Here is a 21,919-nt window from a genome sequence, read left to right on the forward strand (position 1 = left end):
ACAACACAGCCGCTGCGCAAAGGACGTCGATGCGCACTTTTCAGAAAATTATTTTCGAGACACGTGTCTTGTCCTAATCGTTTTAGTTTATGCGTTGCACTACCGTATGCACAAGGGGAAAAAAATGCCCCGTGCCTCTTGCACTTAGCGCAGATATGGGAGTAGGCACCTTGTCTTGAACGCCGCAGATGATGGTGAGACTAATCGTGCCTGTATATTACACGAAGCATATAGGACTGTTTCTGCTGTTCAGTCCGTTCACCGTCACGGTAGGAACATGGTGTGACGTGTAAAAGGGGTGATTCTTCAGTACTCTCACTTCTGTCGTGCTATGTAGGTACATGTATACACTGTAACATAGTTTACACCCTAAAAAGTGAAAAAGGGTGTAAATGTGTCTATAACTCACACCCTTAGGGTGTCCGTTATATGGATGACACCATAAGGGTGTGAGTTATAGACACATTTACACCCTTTTTCACTTTTTAGGGTGTAAATTAGGCATTACCTTGATCCCAAAAAACACCAGAGAGCACGCTTGCAGTGCTTAAGCAATTGAGGCAATTCTTTTTGCTTACGATCATGCTGCAAATCTGAAATCATTTTGCACTGCAGCAAACAATCATGTGCTTCGATATTGGTTCAAACGTTGAAACTCCGTCCAAAAACGTTTGTTTCCGATGGAACGCTCGCTCTGTCACAAGAGATCGCTGCAACGGCGCTCAAGCTTCGCCAAAATGTAGCCGTAGCATCCACGCTGCATGTCGTGATCAACCAAGCTATATATCTTCAGTGTAGACAAGAAATGCTTTTCAAAGACGCAGAACCGTGGTATAGTTCACCGCAATCAGTCGTGTTAACAGACGAAGAGGCGACTCAGCGATGGGTCAACGTCCGTTGCTCTGTTTGAAATACGGCCCGTGCTCAGAAGACAGTCGCTTGAATAAAGCAGTTCGTAAGAACTGGCAAAAGGTGATAGCGAACGTAATATTATTGAAGGTGGCCGATCAGTGACAAGCAGTTCTTACGAACCGAAAGCTTAGGGGGACTCGGCCACAGGTATCGCATTTCCTGCCGACATCGTTCGTTCTGAAAACTGAACTATAGCATATAACTTTCGGAGCATTACAATTCGTTTCGAGGTAGGCCGTCGGCAATGTCTGTCTCAACATTTCACCATACCCAAGTAAAAACATGTCATCCGTGTTCAATTTACCGCACACATTTCGCAAGGTGATGGTTAGTTGTCTACATCATTCGCGTCCTCTCAGGATACCACTGTGGTCGTCGAGCAATTCTCTAACGATTGCCACAAGAAGATGAGTTATTGAAGTTAATGTTTGCTCAAAACGGCTAATGCTTGGATACCATAAGATAGCCTTAAAGTTTGATTAAGTGCTTGCTTTGATGCTGAAATTAACTGATACGGCGACCGGCACTTCAATTGTTCTTCGTCAACACTTTTCCCCAAAGCGTTCCAAGGATACCAAGACTGCCTTGTTGTTTTGATAATGCTAGGATTAATCAGGCAGTGTCTTATTCAGCACGTAAGTTTGTAGACAAATCAGTCGGTAGAACTGACAAGTATTTGTGCAGGGACTTCGCGCTTCGCATTTTTTCCTTCATATATTTCTTTGCTGAGAGGCGAACGCAGGATTCATTGTCTTTTTGATCAAACGGTACAGGATAAACGAGTACACCTTCCACACCCCCCCCCCCCCCCCCCTCTCCTTCAGGCATCTAAATAGTCTCCAACACGGGTGGACAGTCACAGTGAAACGTCGCTATTCCGAGGGTATACACATCAGTCTATGCATTACCCCTGCTGTTGTCCTCTGAAAACTGAATGTAAATTGCACATGCTAATAAATCAAAACATTTGGAACTATTGTGAGCTAAAAGCTTAATTCGTCTCTAAAGGTGTCCCAATCTTATCCATTCACTTTAACTTTCTCTTACGATCATGCCGCATGTGCCATTTCACGCTGCCTTGGTGACTTCGGGATTCTCCCCGCATGCTGGATTAACTGGTTTTTATTTCGTCCGTCAGGTATAGTGACGAGCTGATGAACATATTTCAATCTCGGCATGACTGTCTCTTATACCATGCATCTCGCCGTGTCCATCGTGCTGCAGCACCTGTAATCATGGGTATATTTCTTAAATTATTTGTTCTGTATTGAATGTTTACGCACGTTCACGAAATTGGCTCTATTGCCGGAACGTTTTTTGCATCAACTCATCATCATTTCATTATTTAATAATTTATTGTTTTGGAGAAGTCGTCAACACCATAGTTGCCAACATTTCGAATTTCATCCAAATAACTCGCTCGCTCGCTCGCTCACTCACTCACTCACTCGCTCGCTCCCTCACTCACTCACTCACTCACTCACTCACTCACTCACTCACTCACTCACTCACTCACTCACTCACTCACTCACTCACTCACTCACTCACTCACTCACTCACTGTTTCAGAATATTTCGTTTAAAACTCTCCAAAATACGAATTCACGAAGCTTTTCGTTAGCACGCGCTGTTTGCCATTGGCCGGTTGCCACCGGTAATGATTGGCTGACATTTGCTCTTACGAACAATTCTAGCTTATGATAACATTCTTGTGAATAGGCCCCGATACGGCACTCCTCACGGGACTCGTCACTACAACCCCTTCGCTCGAGTTCTAGTCTTGGGACCAATATAGCGCACGTGCAGCATCATCTGGTCTTAGGCCGCCTTCACGAGACAAGTACTACCGTTATCCGCACATCGTTTGTGCCGTGGAGACGTTTCGTCTTCGCTTCCTGTCGCATCTTCGCTCACGGGGAGAAAACGGACGACCGGCCGGTTGGCATCGGCTGTGCGCTAAGCCACACGAGCCCCGTCGTCGATCGAATATGGATATGGCATGCGCATCGTCCAGTGAAAGCAGAGCGACAGACCGGAAAAGAAAATAGGAACAAGCAAGACGGCACGGGGGGGGGGGGTGAGGGGGGGACTACAGGGACTGCGAGACGAAAGCGCGCACTCCCGATGATTGCGCCAGCGCGCCGTGGTGAGCTCCCGTTTTGCCTGAGACGAAGCCTCACAGGAGCGCACGTACGTGAAGAACAGTGGCGATAAGAACCCTCCTTGTCTGAGACCCCACCGGAAAAAAAAAAAGAAAGACGAAGTGAAGAATGAAGAATGCTGATGCGACTCGAGACGGAGCTGAGCATTCAGGGCCATCCTAAAAAGCATCGCTTCGAAGCATTTCTTTCGTGCGAGCCAGCGTTGAACGAGACGAGAAATGAGAGTTTAGAAGAGAAAAGAAAAAGAGGAGAGAATAAATGAGCGAGTTAGCGTCGGCAGGAGAACGCGGTGCACTGAGATGCACGCGGTTGCGCTAAAAGCGTCCTGCGCCACGCGCGCGGGGCCAGCTGTTCGCCGCTCGATCAATGCGAGCTGGAGTCGAGCCGCCGCTCTTCCTGCAGGCTCGGATGCGCGAATGCACGCGAGTGCAGAGTCGTGTGTGCCGTAGTGCGCAGTGTATACGTACGAGAGAATTGGTTGTGCGGGCTTTGGGTGACGCATTTATAAGATCTCCTTTATGCCTTGCCTTGTGTATCGTGGCGGACATCTGCTCGTTAGACATTGCCTGCCTTGCGACATGGGAGACAAGGCCGGACAGCCTGTCTCGCGTCCAGGTTGTTGACAGCTCACGCGTCTCTGAAAGACGTGTGCTCCATGCAAAATACAAGATCACCCCGGAGGGAGCATCGCCTTCTTATCGGGGAAAAAAATATTTAAAACAATATGATAGCGTTCGTGTTGCATCTTTCTCTGCAGCCTGGTCAAGTTTTTCTTGTTCTTTTCTTTTTTTCGATACATGTCCCCATGTTTTCGGCCACCAGCTCGCCTAACTTTACTCTTCTGGGTAGCTGTGCCGTCACGGTTCCATTTGCTGCGCTTTTATTTTTTTCAGGGCGATATTTTCAGCTATTTCTTTTATCACTTGCATCAAAACCCGTACTCCAGGACGTAGCCGAAGAGAGCCACATTTCAGCTGGCCGCTTAACGCAACAAAAATACTCACTGCTGTAAAGTGTACACTAAGTAGGAGAAGCAACAGAAGTGTAACGTGTGTTTAAATTTGAGGCATATTGATCTTTTTTGGCTCACTTTCATATGCAACGTGTGACTTCTGCCAGACTGCTAGGATCACACAACAAACGTGGGTTTGCACCAAGTTGGAGCGCCTCATCATTGCGGCTCGACTTCTTTATAGGCGAGCCCGCTTTCATCAAACCGTTATCATCCCCCTTGGCGTGTAAATTCTGTGCGGCTGGTTATTTTACTCATATGGAAGACGTCCATAACAAAGACAGTTGACGTATGACAACGATGGTCAGTCCTGCCATTTAGAAGCTCTAAACCTTTTTAATGCGTTTTGTTGATTTGGTCACTATTGTAACGCAGCTAGCCTATTAACGAAAACACGGCGAAAAAAGTCTCCTTGTTCGCATTCGAAACGTGGTGAGGTTTATCGGAATACGCGCATTAGCTCTTGTCGGGCGCTCGATGGTGAATAATCGGTTGTCAGAGTGCGATGCCTAGACCTCTTTTCTCCTGTGTCAGCTACGAGAAGACCAACGCTTGATAGCAGAAGCAGGAAGGACTTCTGCCGATGCACGGCGTAGCTGTGACCCTTCTTCTGATGCGCCGGGAGAGTGGTGGTCCGTTGGAAGAGACAGTGAATCGCTCAGTCTATGGTCCCACTCCGGAAGAATGGAACACTGTGAGGGCGGTTGCGCTCTCGCAGCGTGTTTCACAAACACGGTAGCGGGCACGAGCATTGTCAGAGTAGTGTTCAGCTCGGAGCAAAGCACCTTCGCCGGCGTAGCGTAACGAGTTCGCGAGAAGGAAGGGTGCCCTCGTGGCGGAGCAAGAAGGGGGGGGTGCCTCGCAGGGCGCCTGCCCTCGCCCGGGCCGGCGCTGTCAGAGACGGGAGGGGGGGTGCGTTGTCCTCCCCCGCGCGCCTGTGTGGGGGGTCACGTGGCACGCGCAGTCTCCGCCCGCATCCGCCTGGCGTCGCCGCCGCCGCCGCCGACGCCGCGTCCTCCACGGGCCAACAGGTTGATTCCGGCGAGCCTCTTCGGACGACCCGCGCCCGCCAGCGCTGTTTTCTCGCCCCCATCTGCCGCAAGACCCGAGCCGCCGTGTCGTAGCCGCTCGCGCAAACCCGGCTTTCTCCGCCAAGTGCACAAACCCCTCCGCACGGAAAGTGTGCTCCCCAGCGCCCGGAGGTTCTGCACCCCGGAAGTGAAACCGGCGCGAGCGATCATCACTCCGGACCGCGGCTTGGCCTCCGGAGAGCGGGAGGAGCGCAGCGACCTCGACTATCGGATCGCGAACGGCCTCCCTCCCACTTCGGGCGCCCCCCCACCCCCCTTCACCCATCGCCACCCCCCTTCGAGTCCGTTCTCCCCCCGATCGCTCGACGACCGCTCCCAAGTGGAATCTGCGTCTGGTTTCGGTTTCAGTTTACGCCTTCACCGCTTACCGACCTGTCGGTTTGCGGGGTGCCAAGTGGGGTTCGGTGCTTTAGACGCTTGCCGAGTGACCAGTGCGTTGGCATCGTCCTTGCGCGTTCACGGTGTACTGGACGTCGCCTTTCGTCGTTGTTGGAACCGCCACCACCGGCGGGGCACAGCGCTCGTCGGTGCTGTGTTTCGCTGACCGTCGCTGTGTGAGGCTGTGAACGGCGTGCTGTGTACATCGCGTACCGTACTTCGCGTGTGCCGGCGTGGACCTCTGCGTCAACCCTCTTCTGCCGCAGGCGCCTTGATGTGAGTAACACTTCTATAACGGTCCTCGGCCCGATTTCACCTTGCTCAATGCTGGCCACCAAAGTTGCGTTCTTTCTTGCAATTATTAAAATTGAAAACTGGGCCTATACTTCGTACGTAATCATCTTGTGGTTCCTGCAGCGCCCGCGTGAAACGAGGACAGCGGTGAGGAAATGCACAAAGCATACGCTTTCTTGTACATTCCTTCTCTGTCGTCCTCGTTTCTGGTGAGCGCTACACGAATTACAACAATTGGTTGGCACGACTGTATAGATTTGTGATCACGAGGCAGATAAGTTAGGATGAGCTGGATGTGGAGCACCGTAGTGTGCAAATCAGCCACAAAGAAAACTTAACGTTCAGCCGGCTTAGCTTCAGATCCTTGCCTCTCTCTCTGTGCCCTGTCGCACTACTCTCTCTATATTTTGTCCCAGCCAAGTCCTGCTTTTCGTTGCACTTTCGCAACGTCAACTTATTGCAAACCTTAAGGCTAGCGCACGAAAGTGTCCTTCTCAGGCCAGTTCCGTACTTCATTTGGTGTTCAGTTACTCTTCGATGCCATGTTTGAATAATCAAGCCAGAAGGAAATAACCCGCTTGCTAACATTGCGAAAGCACTGAATTGCTTTTTCTGCAAGGTATTATAGGAAGCAGCACGCGTTAGCGACCGCTAGCTTCATAAAAGCAAAGGTCGAAAATGAAGTCATGCATTCATCAGGTGTAACGAAGCCGCATGGACATGCTCATCATGAAAAGGCTCACAATCCGTGACATTATTGCAGACTTCAAACATACTTACATTACATGTATTAGCTATCTTAAATGATGATCTTGCCTACCAGGTTGCGCATTTTGTGGACGTTGACTTCAGCTGCGCAATATACAAGACATTTAACCTCTCACGTCTTTGTTTCTGGCCTGAGTAGCGCATATGGTTTGGGTGCTGTCAAAATGCGCCGACATTAACTTCGCCAAGCAAGCTAGATGCACGTTCAAGTTCCTTTTAGCAGCCTATACGACCGGAACTACGACGATGAGCCATGTGGATGATTATGAAGCGAATGAGGTCACTGAGGTCCCTTGACAACAACCTTAAAACCCAGCGCACAATGTGACCTGTTTGGGTCTATCTGTAGTTTTAGTAGTACACATCGAGCTGACGGATTGGATTACATTATTTACTTCTGACCCATGATCGAGGAAGGGAAAATACGAACATTGAGTACTCAGAATGGAAAGCGCTGCTACTGCATGTGTCATCTCATGGGCGTCTTCACACGCGACGTCATAAATCTTTTTCCATAGTCTTACGATTTTGCTGTATTGTTGTACAGGTCTGCATTTTTCAAGATAAATCCTTCGCGTCTCCCTGAACTTCTTACGCGCAGACTAATTAACGCAGTCGCTGTGCCACAGCTGCAGAACTGCAGATAATGTTTGCTGGCAATAATGTCTCCTGCAAGGAGCGCTTCATATATTCACTTAGACATTCAAATGGAATATTATTAGACTTATTAGCCATATTTGAAAAAAAAAACAGAAGATATGGTTTTGTATTCCCAGCTCTCCCTTCTCAACCGCTCCCTTCTCCGCTGACGTTGCGAATTGGTTTAAAAATAGTTGCCCGGCGATTATACAAATGTTTGGACACAAGGGTAATAAATCAGAAAGCAGTGAATCCCTATAAATACTTATTGTACCGTTCAGTGATGTTCATTAGATGAAAACAGCCCTACTTAAAGTTTGCTACTCATTAAAAAGGCCCAACATCAGACCCATTTGATGCTAGGAAAGTTGTTTCTCTTAGAAGCTGATCGTAAGGTTGCCCTTGCATGGGAAACTGAAGTGCATACGCAAGGTTCATTCACGACGTCAAAGGGACGAGTGTAAAAATGGGCTTAGTCCGCTTCATTTGTGTGAGACCTATCCATCGTAGAGAAACCAGTGTGGTGTGTCCAATCGCGTTCTTGTCTGAAAATGCGTGCGCGTCATTCTCTGCTAAACCGAAGGTATACGTATACAGAAAATTGCTTGGCTCTCTCTCTCTCTCTCTCTCTCTCTCTCTCTCTCTCTCTCTCTCTCTCTCTCTCTCTCTCTATACATATATATATATATATATATATATATATATATATATATATATGACAGCGAGGTCCATGTTTCTGAATAATTACTGCTTTGTAGTATATCCATTTTCATTTGGCTCATGAGGTCGTCATTCTATGATTGCCTTACATATGATGGGTGCTCTTAAACTGATCGGCGGGATAGATGGCAAAAATCATAGGAACAAGGCCGAATGAATGCAATATACTGAAAGAATTTTGGCGTCGCTGCTGTAAAATAGGGCAGCTTTATGCTACAACGCTGCGTGAGAACTTCCATGTGCGGTTTCAGTTGCCACATTGCATGTGCACTAGTTAAGTCTATTACATGTGCGGTACTATGCGCATAATACATATGAAAAGACCATTTAAGCACCAACACCGTATATATGCTAAATTTCAGATGAATTCAGTGCGGTGCAGTGTTCTAGCAAAAAATACAACGCAGTGTCGCTCATTTTCACGATGACATGATAAACTTCATAACAGCACAACTGAAAACGACACATCATGATACGTTAAGCACATTACTGTGGAAAGCAATATATGAAACGAAATTGTATACACTGCTGATTTATGCGTGCGCTATAGCGCTCGAAGTCCAGTATGTCAATTTGAACGCAGTGAAATACAGCTATCATCACAGTTTCATAAAATATGCGCAAACAGCACAAATATTGTATTCCAGAAATGCCATGTTTGCCTCGCTTGGCTTGATCTATTTGATTGGCAATGTTTGAACATCTTAGCGCCCTAACGGTCAGTGAATGGACGTTTTTCAACTCTTCGTTGGGTTGTCCAAGCGTCTCATACACGTCTCATCGTATCCATAGCCTATATATCGACCACATGCTGTAAGGTCGGTCGCACTCATTTGCTTTAATGGTGATAGGGTCCTGGGAGCTGAACTCATTTATGCGATACATGAAGCACTGGTATACTTTGTTCGCCCATTGTAAGTTTACTTGATACTTCGGAATATATTTTGTTCGTAAAAACGTTGAAAAGAGCGTCAGGCGCATTGTTTTCTATAGCATATATACTAACGCTTGTATGTTGCAGTCCGGTTCAGATTTTATCGTTACATCATATACATATGCATATTTAGACGCTTGCGTTTGCAGATGTAGGTTTCATATAAACTAATTGTGGTGAATAATGCACAATGTGCTGCCCTATTTTTCTCCGCCATTTGCCATGTCTATAGCATGAACAAATATACTTGGGATGTCGCTCTAGTATGAAGTGCTCTTGTTGAAATCTCAGTTAAAGGGACTGACAACTGGCCAGAATGTGTTGTGAGAAGTTGATGGAAATGAGATGACGGTTACTTATAGTGATAGAGTCCAGCATTCTGTTCGCGATTTAAGTAGGTATTATAATTTTAGTTGGCAACAAAAGTCTCAAAATTTAGTAAGTGGCGAGGCCTGGTGGTGATATTTTGGTACTTCGGATGTAGTCTATGAGATTACTGTACGAAATTCGACTGTTATTAAGTGCAACATAATTATCGCTTAAAATTGGTGTTGCTATATTATTAGTCACTTACGCTTTATTCTATGCTTCGGAAATCAAAAGCGCAAGCATGGCTACCGCAACACGCTGAACTGCGTATCACGTGTAAAACCTTGCTTCGTTTTCGATTCGGTCGGTTTCATTTTGACTGGTCAAATACCAAAGCAGTTCGACAGGAAATCATGAAAACACAAAACTATTATCGCTGAAATGCTTTAACAATTCGGAAAACGTGAACGCAGAAACGTCGACTTGATAAGCAATACTTTCTCACAGTTACAGTCGCACTTGTCGTTTGGACACCCGTGTGCTTAGATTTAGGTGCACGTTAAAGAACCCCAGGTGGTCAAAATTTCCGGAGTCCTCCACTACGGCGTGCCTCATAATCAGAAAGTGGTTTTGGCACGTAAAACCCCAAATATTATTATTGTCGTTTGCCTTCCACTGATGCCGGCGTATAATCGCTATGCGCTCACCTATCACCGTTTTCAGCATGCTTTTAGCGAACGACTACATCCTCACTGCAAATCGAAAAATTCCGATAAAAAAATTTTCCACCGTGTTTTCAGCGTTACCACTTCATGATTAGCTCTGGCCGGTAAGCTTTCCACTGCATTAAAAAGATAGGTACCATGAAAATTGGTTGTTAGTTCCTTTAAGTATCCGTTGCCTAACGTATCGAGCACATGGATTTTCTTGCTTTTCTCATTCGTGACCTGGCAAATGAATAAAACTATTGGCGTTCGGTATCTTCTTTACTTCGCTGCAAAATATTCTTGAAGCCGATTTTGTGCTCGTCCAAGACAAAGGAAAAGAAGTCAAATAATAATATTAATAATAATACATACCTCGCATATCTGACAGTTACCTTTCCAGTTAACAATTTAATAAAACCCTCGTCTAGTTTCACATCTGCAACATCATGCAAGTCAGAATGCTCGCGAGGAGGACGAAGACATCTGCCGATGATGTTCCGACGCTGAATCATACTGCTCCGTTAATGCCATCATAATGTCTGGTAGTATGAACACTTTTCCTGTTTTGGAGGACACGGGGAGGGGGGGGGGGGGGGGGAGTGCGTTTGGCGCGCTGGTTTGAGAAAGGATAACAGCGACTACCATGAGTTTGTACCAGTCATTTTGTGGATGCAGAAAGCTGAGGGGAGCAGAGGCAATCTCGTTTAATTATAGGACCCAGCACTTTCACGCAACAGGCTCTTGACAATAGCGTTGAGACAGAACCGGAGGCAAAACCTTCGTGCCAGCTTTCAAAATGAGTAAAATTGCAAATTGAAGACAGGATATCATCTTGCAGGGAGTGAATCTTTAATCAATGTCCATTAAATCTCATATCAAAGAAAACAAGCCTTGCATATATATACGCGCTTCCAAGTATAATGAGGAGCAGTGTTCGCAGTAACTTCGCACCTGCGCGCACCACATAAGTTACTACATTTTCGTCGGCACATTACTTTGCACTGCTGCAGTAGTTCTGGGACTGAGTTCGCGAAGTTTTTTTTTTTTGTAAGTGCAGTTTTTCATTGGCTGTCCACCTTCATTCATATGCACGACGTCACCATTGGCCGGAATCTGCCCTTAGGAGCAGTTATGCTAACTTGGGAACGTTGTTGTCCCCAGCATGGACCTCCATTTCTTTAGAAGTCAAATTATATTGTAGAAACAATTTATTGAACCGTTATCACTTGATGAGAGCTTTTTGAGCACACTTCATGCGCACTTCATGATCACGGCGCGCGCTATTCGACCTCATTTATGGAGAGTTCATTCACCTCCTTTGCCGGCCAACGTTGTCATTCAGCGACCTGAACGATACTCGGCGACTGTGACCGTGCAGTTCGGCAGTTTCTTCCGACACCTCGGCGGGCTTTCTTCTGCCCTGAATAGGTCGACTGCTGCTTGAGCGGCCCGCTCGCGCCGTTCACAGCCCGCGCCACGTACGTATAGCGGTGGCGGAACACTCTTTTTCCGGTTCGTGTGCCGCACACGTGTGCGTGCGTATACGTGCGCGCGCGTGTTGTGCGCACAAGCACAACACGCACACAGGGTTGAATGGCGCCGCCGTCACAGAAGCGAGGAGGAGGCGTTTCGGCGGCGGGCATAGCGCCCCTGGCCCGAAGCAGATCGGCGAAGCAGTGCGTACCGCTGTCGGGGCGGCGAACCGCTGCCTTCGCCTCGACGGAGCGTTGCGTGGCTCGGGGGAAAAACAACCGCTCGGAAAACAGCCGCCCCTTCGTAGCTGGCCGGCCGCTCTTTTTCTCTCCCCGCTCCTTTGAGCGGCCTACAATTTCGAGATTGGCGCCCTCGTGCTGCCGCGGCGCTACTTTGTCTCCCGTGTTTTCACAAGCGGTGGCTCCGCGAGCGCCACGCGCCGCCCGCCTTGCGCCTGGTGCGGCACGCCGGACGGAGCGGGCGCGATGCCGTCCGCACGCAGCCGCCCGCGCACGGGCACCGAGATTCAATAAGCGCGCCTCTCGGCCGGGACGCCGTTTTCTACTAGAGCGAATCTTCCGATCGAAGAAGCTCGGTGCCGAAGGGTGGCGTCCGCAAGGCGATAAATGCTGGCCACGTGTTCCGTGAGAGCGACACTTTGGCGGTTCAGCTGCACTCGTGCCAGTAGTTCATAACTGCCACCACCGTTCAAAGATAGCTCTAGCAGTTCAATGAATATCCAGTTCGTACAGCGAAAAAATCGGAGACAGCTGAGAAGTTCTATTGTTCGTGCAAATATCAAGGAACAATATGAATCTTGCCAGCAAAACCCGCTAGTTTTCTAATCTCCTACTCACATGGCGTATTGGCTGACGCAGGGTATGCGTGATAAACTGGAGATGGCCGGTGGCAGAGGCCTTCGTCACGCGGTGTATCCAACTTGGCTGATGAGAAATCTTGTTAACGCTATTGCTGCATGTGGAACAGGACCCACGTGCACACGAAATTGAATGACGCACTAAATTGTTGGGGCGTGCATTTTAACGCAAGGATCTTCTCTCTGAGTGCATATTTTCGCTGGCTGAGTACGATCGTGACAATGGCCGGCTAAGCCAGCGCAACAAGAGTGGTCCAGCTGCGATTCGACTGACAGTGCTTACGTTTCCTGAAAGTGGTGCCCCGTACCGATCCTTTCTCGCGATAGGCAAAGTTGTTGCGAAAATCGTGGTACTTCCTCTCCATGACAGAGCGAGACTCGCCATCACCACTTCTGTGTCTCCTCGCCATGCGCAGCTTAGTGAAAGCGCCTTCACCGATTGTGTCAGATAAAGGTCCTGCAAGTCGGCCACATGTTTCAGTGAACAGCAAGGAAATGCAAGAGAATAAAAACATTCTGGCAGAACCCATCTCACGACGAATGCCGACTTTAATGCGATTAGCATCAAATCAATGTAGCAACCTGCCGTATCCGCACCGCAGACACACAAAGTGGCAATCTAGATGCCAACCACGCACAGTGCCGAATGATACCACGACGCAATATATCTTGTAGTTACTGCACCCCAATTAAAACTCCGTAGTATATTCGTACTATCCTGGTTGCAACTTCGTGGCAATGGCTCCCTGTCACACGGCCCTGCATGACGCGGAGGTGTCCGTTGTGGATGGGGTGCTATCGCTTTAATATCTTTAAGGCTACGTACTACTTATGTCACTTGGGCACATCTATTCTGGCAGTTCGTGCACGTCAAGTCGTGCACTTCACCAGACAGCAGCCAGCCGCAAGTTATCTGTTCGGGCACACACCCAGTGCAACGTGTTGTCTGCTCGGTAACGCAGCATCCAGGACATAATTATAACGGTCCAAGCTAGCAGACAACTTGGGTTAATGTGTGAAGGAGGCTATGGATACACTATACCGCAAAGTGCATAAAGTTCGCAAATAATGCTAACCGCATTGATTGAAACGTAAAGCGAGAAGGTTCGAGTAATGCGGGAAAGCCGTATGCACCTGTGGAGGACATTCGTTGGTCTGGCGTTTCCGGACCCCTCGTAGAAGTGGCAGTCCTGCTTTCTCTCTAAAGCACCTAGCTCGCGAAACATACGTCGCAGTCAAACAGGTGTGCATTACAGACGCGGCGCTATACTGTCATCGCCGTGTAGAAACAGGGGCATGCAGAGGGTCTCGCGTTCTTCTGCGCTCTGCCGCTGCAGTGGGCCACCATTCACGGCTGAGAAGGTGCACAGCGTCGCACAGCGCCACGCGGCCAATGCGCGTGCGGTCTTTATGGCCGCGCGGTGTTCGTATTCGTCCCGCTCCACTAACGGCGAGAAGCGTGCGTGTGGCGAAAGCCGGGCCGCCCTGGCACCCGAGGCACGCCGACGCTAATGCAAACAGAGTAGGCGCACCTCCACACCACGTGACCTGTGCGCAGGAGGCCTGACTCGGTCAGCCGGCACATAAGCGAAGCGAGAACCCCGTTGGATGGCGGGTTGGCGCAGGCCTCAATTTTGTGTGTGTGCGCGTTTTTTAATATCTCGCTGGACCGAATCAGGCGATTGGATCTCTGTCTTTTCGCAGACACCCTTTCGAACTGATCTGGCTGCCGTGAGCTAGACGCTTCTTCGTCGCCACGTGTGTGGAGCACTAAGCGCCTCCAGTGTCCTTCGTGAGGATTGCGTTTTTTGGTTCTGTGTTCACTGAAACGTCCCCATGCCTTTGTAGTTCTTTACATAAAATATAAAAAGGAAAGAACAAAAATCAGCGTGCGGCTTACGCGAATCCAGGAAACCCCGAATGCGGCCAGTCTGTGTCGTGTCCGTAAGTAATCCGCATGACGTCAAAAACAAAGCAAACTATTCGTGGCACCCCTTCAGGAATTCTAACTCGCGTCCTCCGCTCTTAGAATGCCACGTTTTGAACGGCACGTAACTGACGTGTATGTGCACGATTGTGGGCATTCCTGTCGCATATTGTAGGTGATTCTTGTTAGTTTTATTCTGCTTTAAGATTGTAGCAGTGAGCCATATGGGTTTCGCTTGTAATTTCATGCATATTGTCATATTAACAGATAATGGAAGTAAGAAACTCATCTAAAAGTCATGCACAACACGAGAACTGCAAGGTGTAGATTAATATTAATAAATCTAGAGACATAGTGATGTTTTAATTGAAGGTCTACTTTTTTATTCTGTTAATGATCCCATTCGCTGATCGTCTTGTTCAAGAATAACCTAAGATAGAGGACTTTGGTTGGGTTAATTGCCGCAAGAGTGAGAGGGATCGGCTTGCAACAAATTAGAATTGAATGGCTATATTTTCTAAAGAAGTACGAGCGAACAACTTGGCGTCGCATCTAATTAATTTTTTAAAAATGCTTAGACCTAGAGACCATGGCACCGCGATCCGCCGACTGTCGTTATTATTTAGTTACACTTATAGAATATGCTGTATGGCAGCGCGTTTGGTGTGTGTTCCTTTTCTGCGTCCTCTGTGTTTACAGCGCTCTAAGTTTTTCTCATGCATTACCAACTAGCCCACCTACCCATAATTTTGTATGCCCTCTTCGGCAACGTTGCGGATAACTTGCAGACTTGTTTCAGTCAGCAAGGTAGCTGCAGTAGCGGATGACACATGCACAGCCTTGTTGCCTGTAGCAGTGGCGTAGCCAGGATTTTTTTCCGGGAGGGGCACTAATTTCACCGGTGAAGAGACGGGGGAGCAGGGCCTGGCGAGGCGGCATCGTGCACATACATTTCAAGAGGCGGCGAGCAGGGGGCGCTGCCCCCACCCCCAGACCCCCCTCCTAGCTGCGCCCCTGTCTTGTAACTGTGCACCGTTTGCAACACGAGGGCGAAGACGACCTATGCATGACGCTTGTCGTAGAACAGTGTTGAGGAGAGGTGTGCACACGCGAGAGAAGTACAGCACGTGACCAAGTACACTTAAGGCTTCTTTGCAATTTGTGTCAGTGTCACACATCCATTCTGTGGGATTGTTCAAGAATTGCGAACATACGCAGTGACGCCTACTCATTGACCCATGTTGTTGTCTACTTGACAACACAGCAGCCAGCAACAAGTTGTATACTCGTCCACATACCACGTGATTCACATACCGAGTGGCTCAAGTTGTTGCCTTCTCGGCAAGACAACAGCAGCAGCACCAGAAAAGTAAGAGGGCGGGGCAAGGAAAGCTTAGTTTAAAAAAAATGCATTGACGCGCATTCAATAGAGATGCTCAAGTGATGAACTGAATCTTGCCGATTTGCTTCAAAAATTAGTGTATATTCATTGCTTTCTTGTGACGAAACTTTTGACGAAACTAAAGGTCGCTCAACAAGTGACAGAAAGGAAAATGCAACAGGAAGACAGCATGAATTACATTGGTTTAGATTAAAAAGAAGTGCAGTTGGGCAGGCCACATAATGCATAGAACTGACAGCTGGTGGTCTTGTTAAATTAACAGAATGGGTATCAGTGGAACGTAAGCACAGTCGAGCATGACAGAGCATTAGGTATAGAGTGAAGAAACTAAGGAATCTGAAGGTATATATATGGTGTACTTAATTGACTACGACAGAGGTAATATATGAACGGGAACGGGGGCTTCGTCCTGCAAACGACATCAATAAGGTAACATGATTATGATGACAATGACAAAGAAGATGACGAAATCAACATGCTATATGTCATTTGTATTGCAGTATTCTACACTATAGAAAGCGTGCCTTCTCCCCCTATTCCCCAGCTCCAGGACACCTAAAACTCCCTCTCCTCCTCCGCTCAATATTAATTTTTGTTCCGGTCATATATATGCCTCTTGTTTCAAAAATGTAAGCCTTGGTTGTTGCATTTATATTCAGTCACTTTTTTATGTACGTATGTTGGTATATATATAGGCCTAACGATTTTATGTAACTCATATATAATTCGTTTGTATATAAGTTGTATGTAACTGTTGTTCTCTTGAACTAATTTGCAGTTGGAGTTGCACATTCGTTTGTCACCTTCTGTCGTATCTGTATTTTCTGCGTCAGGTCGCATCACACAACAGTATCAACTCGCCCAGATTTCGATTATGCTTGAGCAAGATGTACCAATCTGCTCTCAATTACATAAAACGAATGGTGAATGGTGTTTCAAATCAACATAGACGGACACTAAAACGATAGGAGAGGAGGGTGTGATTGTCAAGACAAGGTTGCTTTTGCATAAGCCAGCTGTTTGCGCGTCTGCTATTCTGACGCAGATCTAATGGCACAGAAATTAGCGGCGCCTATGGGTTCGTCCAATAGCGCGCACCTCCTCGACGAGAGCACGCAGCCTGGCATAGTTCCCGGCATGCACTCGATCTTCGCCCACCGAAACGGCATTGCGTGGCGGCGTTTATTTCCACATTGAACAATGGGCGGCCTGTTTACGCTGACTCGTGCCCCACTGCGACTGCTCTTCCCTCCGCCGTCAAATATTTTGGAAGCGACCCCGAAATGTCTAGCCGGGAACATCTCCAAGAGCATCTTTTCTTTTTCGTTCTTTCATTCCTGACCTTTTGCCTTGGCCTGTCATGAGCGGTAGCCGGTGACAACTTCAGCCATTTCCTGTCCTGCGTGAAGTGCTTCGTCGCATGCTGTGCTATCTATAAACATGACGCCTGTTTACCAGGAGGTAATGAGCTCGACCGATATTGCTGCGGGCTCAGCTTCATAATGTGCAAAGCGAGTGTCCTGTAACGAATTCTGCGAAGCTCTCGTAGGTTGGCGAAATTGATAAATGGATCGTTGACCCATTCCGCCAGACCAAGAATGCATACGAAGCATTTCATGAGAAGCCACAACAAACACTAACACCAAGGACAACATAGGGGCAATTACTTGTGCTTACTAAATGAAACACAGAAACGATATATATACATACATATATATATATATATATATATATATATATATATATATATATATATATATATATATATATATATATATATATATATATATATATATATATATATATATATATATATATATATATATATATATATATATATATATATATATATATATATATGTATATATATATATATATCGAGCACGATAGTTGAGGCACCCTGCATATTATAGCAGGGTGCCTCAACTATCGTGCTCGAAGATTTAAAGATATGCAAGTGCCACGTAGCTAGACAGAACCAAAGTAATGTTGTTTACCATCTCTTGGACATACTCCGACAATCTTTTTTCTTTTTTTGCATTCCAGTTAACTGCGTAATTAGCCTTAATTAGTTAACCAACTTTTTAAATATTATAGTTAGACGAAAAGTGTCAAAGACAAAATTGTAGAGCAACATGAAAGACTCCCGATGCAGCTTTCTGTTGCTCAATACCTGCTACATAAAAGTGTATTTGTGAGCGTGAAAGTAGACGGTGATACACGCAAAGTGCCAGTCGTGCGGCAATCTTGCGTGTATTCGCGGGCTTCTCTGTCGCTCTGAAAAACAATTTTATGTACGTAGCACGTATTGAGCAACGTAAAGCTATATTGGGAGTTTTTCATGTTGCTCTACAATTTTCTCATTGACCCTTCTTATCTAATTATGATACTTCACAAGTTGGTCAATTAATTCAGACTAATTCTGTAATTAGGCAAAATGCAAAAGAAATACACGTGTATCTCGAAGTGACGGCAAATAACACTATAGCTTGGTTCTGTCCAGCTACGTACGTGGCATTCCCATATATTTAAATATTGGGGCATGATAGTTGGGACACGATGTATATATTTGTGCGTGTGTGCATAAGACTTACCTTATGTCTGTGCTGCTTTGGCTCTCACTCGTAATGGCTGTTTCCCCAAGATTCTTCAACTGCATGCAATAAAAGAAGGAGCAGAGAACAGTTGTTTCGGCTTGCCTTCGGCGTTCTATAAAGGCGATGCGTTTCCTCTTCGTTATATGACGCCAGTGCACCGAAAACTTGCCTTGCGGCCCTCGGTTCTCGCTGCAGCGGCGAAAACGTCAGGGCTGACGATGGCGACCGTGCCAGTGCGGCAAGCGGGGGCGCCAATATCTCGGTTTCCCGCCCGTCAGCATCCATCCTCTCCGAGCTGGCTCGCCTACATCCGCGGATGCCGTCGCACCCTCAGCTTTTTTTTTTTTTTCTAGCTGTACGCGAAGGGGGAGGGGGGGGGGAAAGGCCCACGGTAGCGCAGCCACAGGAGCTGAGGAGGAAGACGATCGAGGTACACGTGGGCACGCGTATTTCGGGAAACCCATTGCTCCCGCGCCTCTCGCGGTCCCCCGTGTCTCTCTCAGCAAAACATCAGCGGACCGCCGATGTATGAGTCCTCAAACTTAAGGGCATCGCTTTCTTCTGTTGCGCTCTGTCTCTCGGCGCCTCGTGCGTCTTCCGCAGCGGCCCGTTTCTGCTCCTGCGCGCGGCTTTCCGGGCAAGCACGTCCCCCCCCCCCCCCCCTTCCTCCTTAGCCGCCTTTCTTGTGGCTGTCTACTTTTCGGCGAGGTTCGAAAGCTCATTTTTCATCGTCGCCTCGAGCGTTCGCGCGGCCCTGCCTGCCATCCAGCCAAGGGCCGCCGCCACCTCCTCCGCGACGACGACGATCAGCGCGGTGCGCGGTCCGCACCAAAGGCCTCCTCGCTCCTGATACCTCCGCTCTGGAAGCGACCACTTGGCAGTGGCTCAGCACTTCTGTCATTGCCGTACGCGTATTTGTTTGTGCCTTAGGGCCGGCGTTCGCTCTCCGTCTAGGCGCTGTGTCGCAGAACGCGCGTTTCCCGCTTCACTCGCTGAAATCCTCCAGAAAACAGCCTGACAGCGGAGGATCGCCGGCTATTCGTGCCAACGCATACTTGGATTTTGCAGGTCCTTTTTGCAACCCCGATTCTGTAAAGTGCAGAAGCCAGGATCAGGAGATTTTTAGTTCGTATGCGTTCCTGACTGGCGCTTTGGTTATATAATCTGTAGTTTGAAATCACAACTGGCCGATGCGGACCATGGCGAAATCTTTAGTAGCACGAACTGTGAATCTGTGAATCGGCATCCAGTATTCTAAAGGCCTAAAACGTGCCCGTTGAGGCTGCTGTTGGTGGTGACTACCTCAGCTTGAACTTAATATCCTGGCTAGAACTGATTTTGTGTCTGAAATTGATCTGTAACCGCATCGCCTAGAACACACGCACAAAAAGAAATATGAGGTTTTACGTACCAAAACCACGATCTGTTTATAGGCACCTCGTAGTGGAGGACTCCGGAAATTTGGACCACCTGGGGTTCTTTAATGTGCACCTATAGTCTAAGTGCACGGGTGTTTTCGCATTTCGCTCCCATCGAAATGCGGCCGCCGTGGCCAAGATTCGATCTCGCGACCTAGTGCTTAGCAGCCCGACACCATAGCCGCTAAGCAACCATGGCCGGTGCCTAGAACGCCCACAAGGCGTAAAGTACGTCCACTGTGGCTCCTCTGTCATTTCCCGTGCAGCTAGGTGAACGCCACCCCACTGTTACTAGATGCTTTTACCAGCATGTCATCAGAAAGAACGAAGTAAAAAGGACGAAGAAACCGCTATTGTAGTAGGCTTTAGCATGTGCGCGCAATAAGTGGAAGAGTCCAGCGAGAGGGCAACACTAGCATGATAATTATCTGAGCCAGCGACTTAACTTCAACTGGTTTTGTTAGTGCAAGCTCAGGTAAGGAACACAGAAATAAGACAACACAATTGTTGTAATATAGGGCCTGCCAAGCAAAGGCAACCAGGAAAGTCCAGGGCACTGCAGCAAGAAACAACATGTCTCAATGCGAATCTGAGTGTTTTTGCCAGCATTACATCAGATAAGTAAGAAAAAAAAGTGGGCGAGAACACTGCCGTTGTTCAAGCATCTAGCATATGAAGACATACTGGAAGGAAGATAGAACCATAAAGTAACATTAACATGGTATATAGCTGACATTTCATATATAAAAAATGTCAGTTTATATTTGAGACAAGGACGCCAGAGAGACAAGCATTTCAGGCAAGAACGGCGGATAACACTTCTGCTGTCTTTGTCTGAGGTCACGCTAGCAAAATCAGTTCACGCGCGCCATTTATGCCGTAAATCACGTTCGATGTACCACGTGCCTAATAAAGTGACGCTACCCGTCTGCGAAACGTCATCGTAATGCTGTAAGTGGAACACAACCTTAATTAATGGCTGGCCGAGCTGGAAGATACGCCTACACCAGAGAACGACGCTCGGTATTACTGGTTGCGTTTCTTTGTCTGCGTCAAATGTCTGCATTCCTGACGCCTGATGGTGTGACGCCTGGCAAGCGCCTACCAACATTGTGAAAACCGTATTCATGAGAATCGCACATAAAAAGGAGCCTTTGAAGTTCCAGTACTATTCAAGTAATAATTTTCTCGGGGAAGTACAACATTACACGTACATATATGGGTCTCTGGATCACAAATAATCTAATTTGGAAAAAGCACATTGATTATATGACAAGCAGTGCCAATACAAAACTTCTTCTTTCTTTTCTTTGAAGTGCACTCTCAGGGATTCCGCTCCCGATTTTGGTTTGCTTGTTTAAAAATACCTACTAATACCTTACTAGGCAGTCATCTTTCGGGATCCGTTCACAGCATTCAATAAGAACAAGTTCGAAAGCGTACAAGACAGGCAGTTATTTTCATCTATAATAATTGTGGACGAACATCAGTAAATTTATATATCAAACTATTGACGGGCAATGTAAGGTAGATTTTGCCAACTTTATATATATTTTGCCCCGGGTTACGCTACAAGACAACGCCACCATCTAAGTACAACGCCCTTTCAAGCGCGCAATTCCTTTGAGTATACTCGTATTTTCCAAGGACAGTAAGGGGTGAAACAAAGTAACAGATGACGTTGTTTTGCAGCCATCTCTCGAAATATTTGCCTCGCGTCCCTAATGGTTTCCTGCAGCGGGATTTGATTTTCCTAGTGCAATTTTTTTTATTTGCTTGCATTACATTGCATTAATATACTTGTAGCACTTGTACTAGTTTAGCGATATATATATATATATATGTGTGTGTGTGTGCTGTTCATTGTGTTATACTATCCTGCTGAAAATCCCTCCTTGGGATTGCAATATATATAGATAAGTAATAGATAAATGAAAAACAAAATCAACCGGGGCCCGTGCGAATGTCTTACGCTAAAATTGTTCGTAAGAGAACAAGCAATTTCATCTAATTCTAGTGTTCTAAATATTATCATCGAAGGCGACCGGTGAATGGAAAGAAGACTTACGAAAGAAAATTAAGCTTTGTAAGTTCGACCCTGCTCCAGGTTTTCCAGCAAAACTCCTGAATCGTGAATGAAATTAACCTCCTGATTTAGCGTCTGTCGGATATTTTGACTGCCAGATGGTATCGAAGCAAATTCGCTGTAGAATCTTCCAGTCATTGTGCGACATGAACTTGTGGGCTTAAGTTTAAGATACGTGGCACGTGCCATCGCGATCCAGCCCCGCTCTGGGCGG

At 47.2% G+C, this 21,919-nt stretch overlaps 1 protein-coding gene and 1 long non-coding RNA gene across 6 annotated transcripts in view; one reads left to right on the plus strand and one right to left on the minus strand.

Moving 5' to 3' along the window:
* LOC135898501 (uncharacterized) overlaps positions 1-18,540 on the minus strand; it is a 94,161-nt gene extending 75,621 nt beyond the window's left edge. For 3 of the 4 annotated variants that reach the window (XR_010563350.1, XR_011512332.1, XR_010563351.1), the window contains exons 1-2: positions 18,371-18,540; positions 18,199-18,257 (exon numbers count right to left, since the gene is read on the minus strand). This is a non-coding gene — a long non-coding RNA (uncharacterized lncRNA). Of the gene's footprint in view, positions 1-12,604; positions 12,733-18,198; positions 18,258-18,370 lie in introns of those variants that run through there. The other variant, XR_010563352.1, reaches the window with a different exon arrangement.
* ct (homeobox protein, cut) overlaps positions 1-21,919 on the plus strand; it is a 760,713-nt gene that overhangs the window by 354,353 nt on the left and 384,441 nt on the right. Inside the window, exon 1 of one of the 2 annotated variants that reach the window (XM_065427446.1) lies at positions 5,085-5,830. The exons of the other annotated variant lie outside the window; for it this stretch is intronic. The gene's annotated coding sequence lies outside the window, so the exon portion shown is untranslated. Of the gene's footprint in view, positions 1-5,084; positions 5,831-21,919 lie in introns of those variants that run through there. 2 annotated transcript variants of the gene reach the window in all.

Source organism: Dermacentor albipictus, chromosome 2, assembly GCF_038994185.2.
Source record: "Dermacentor albipictus isolate Rhodes 1998 colony chromosome 2, USDA_Dalb.pri_finalv2, whole genome shotgun sequence".
NCBI classification, from domain to species: domain Eukaryota; kingdom Metazoa; phylum Arthropoda; class Arachnida; order Ixodida; family Ixodidae; genus Dermacentor; species Dermacentor albipictus.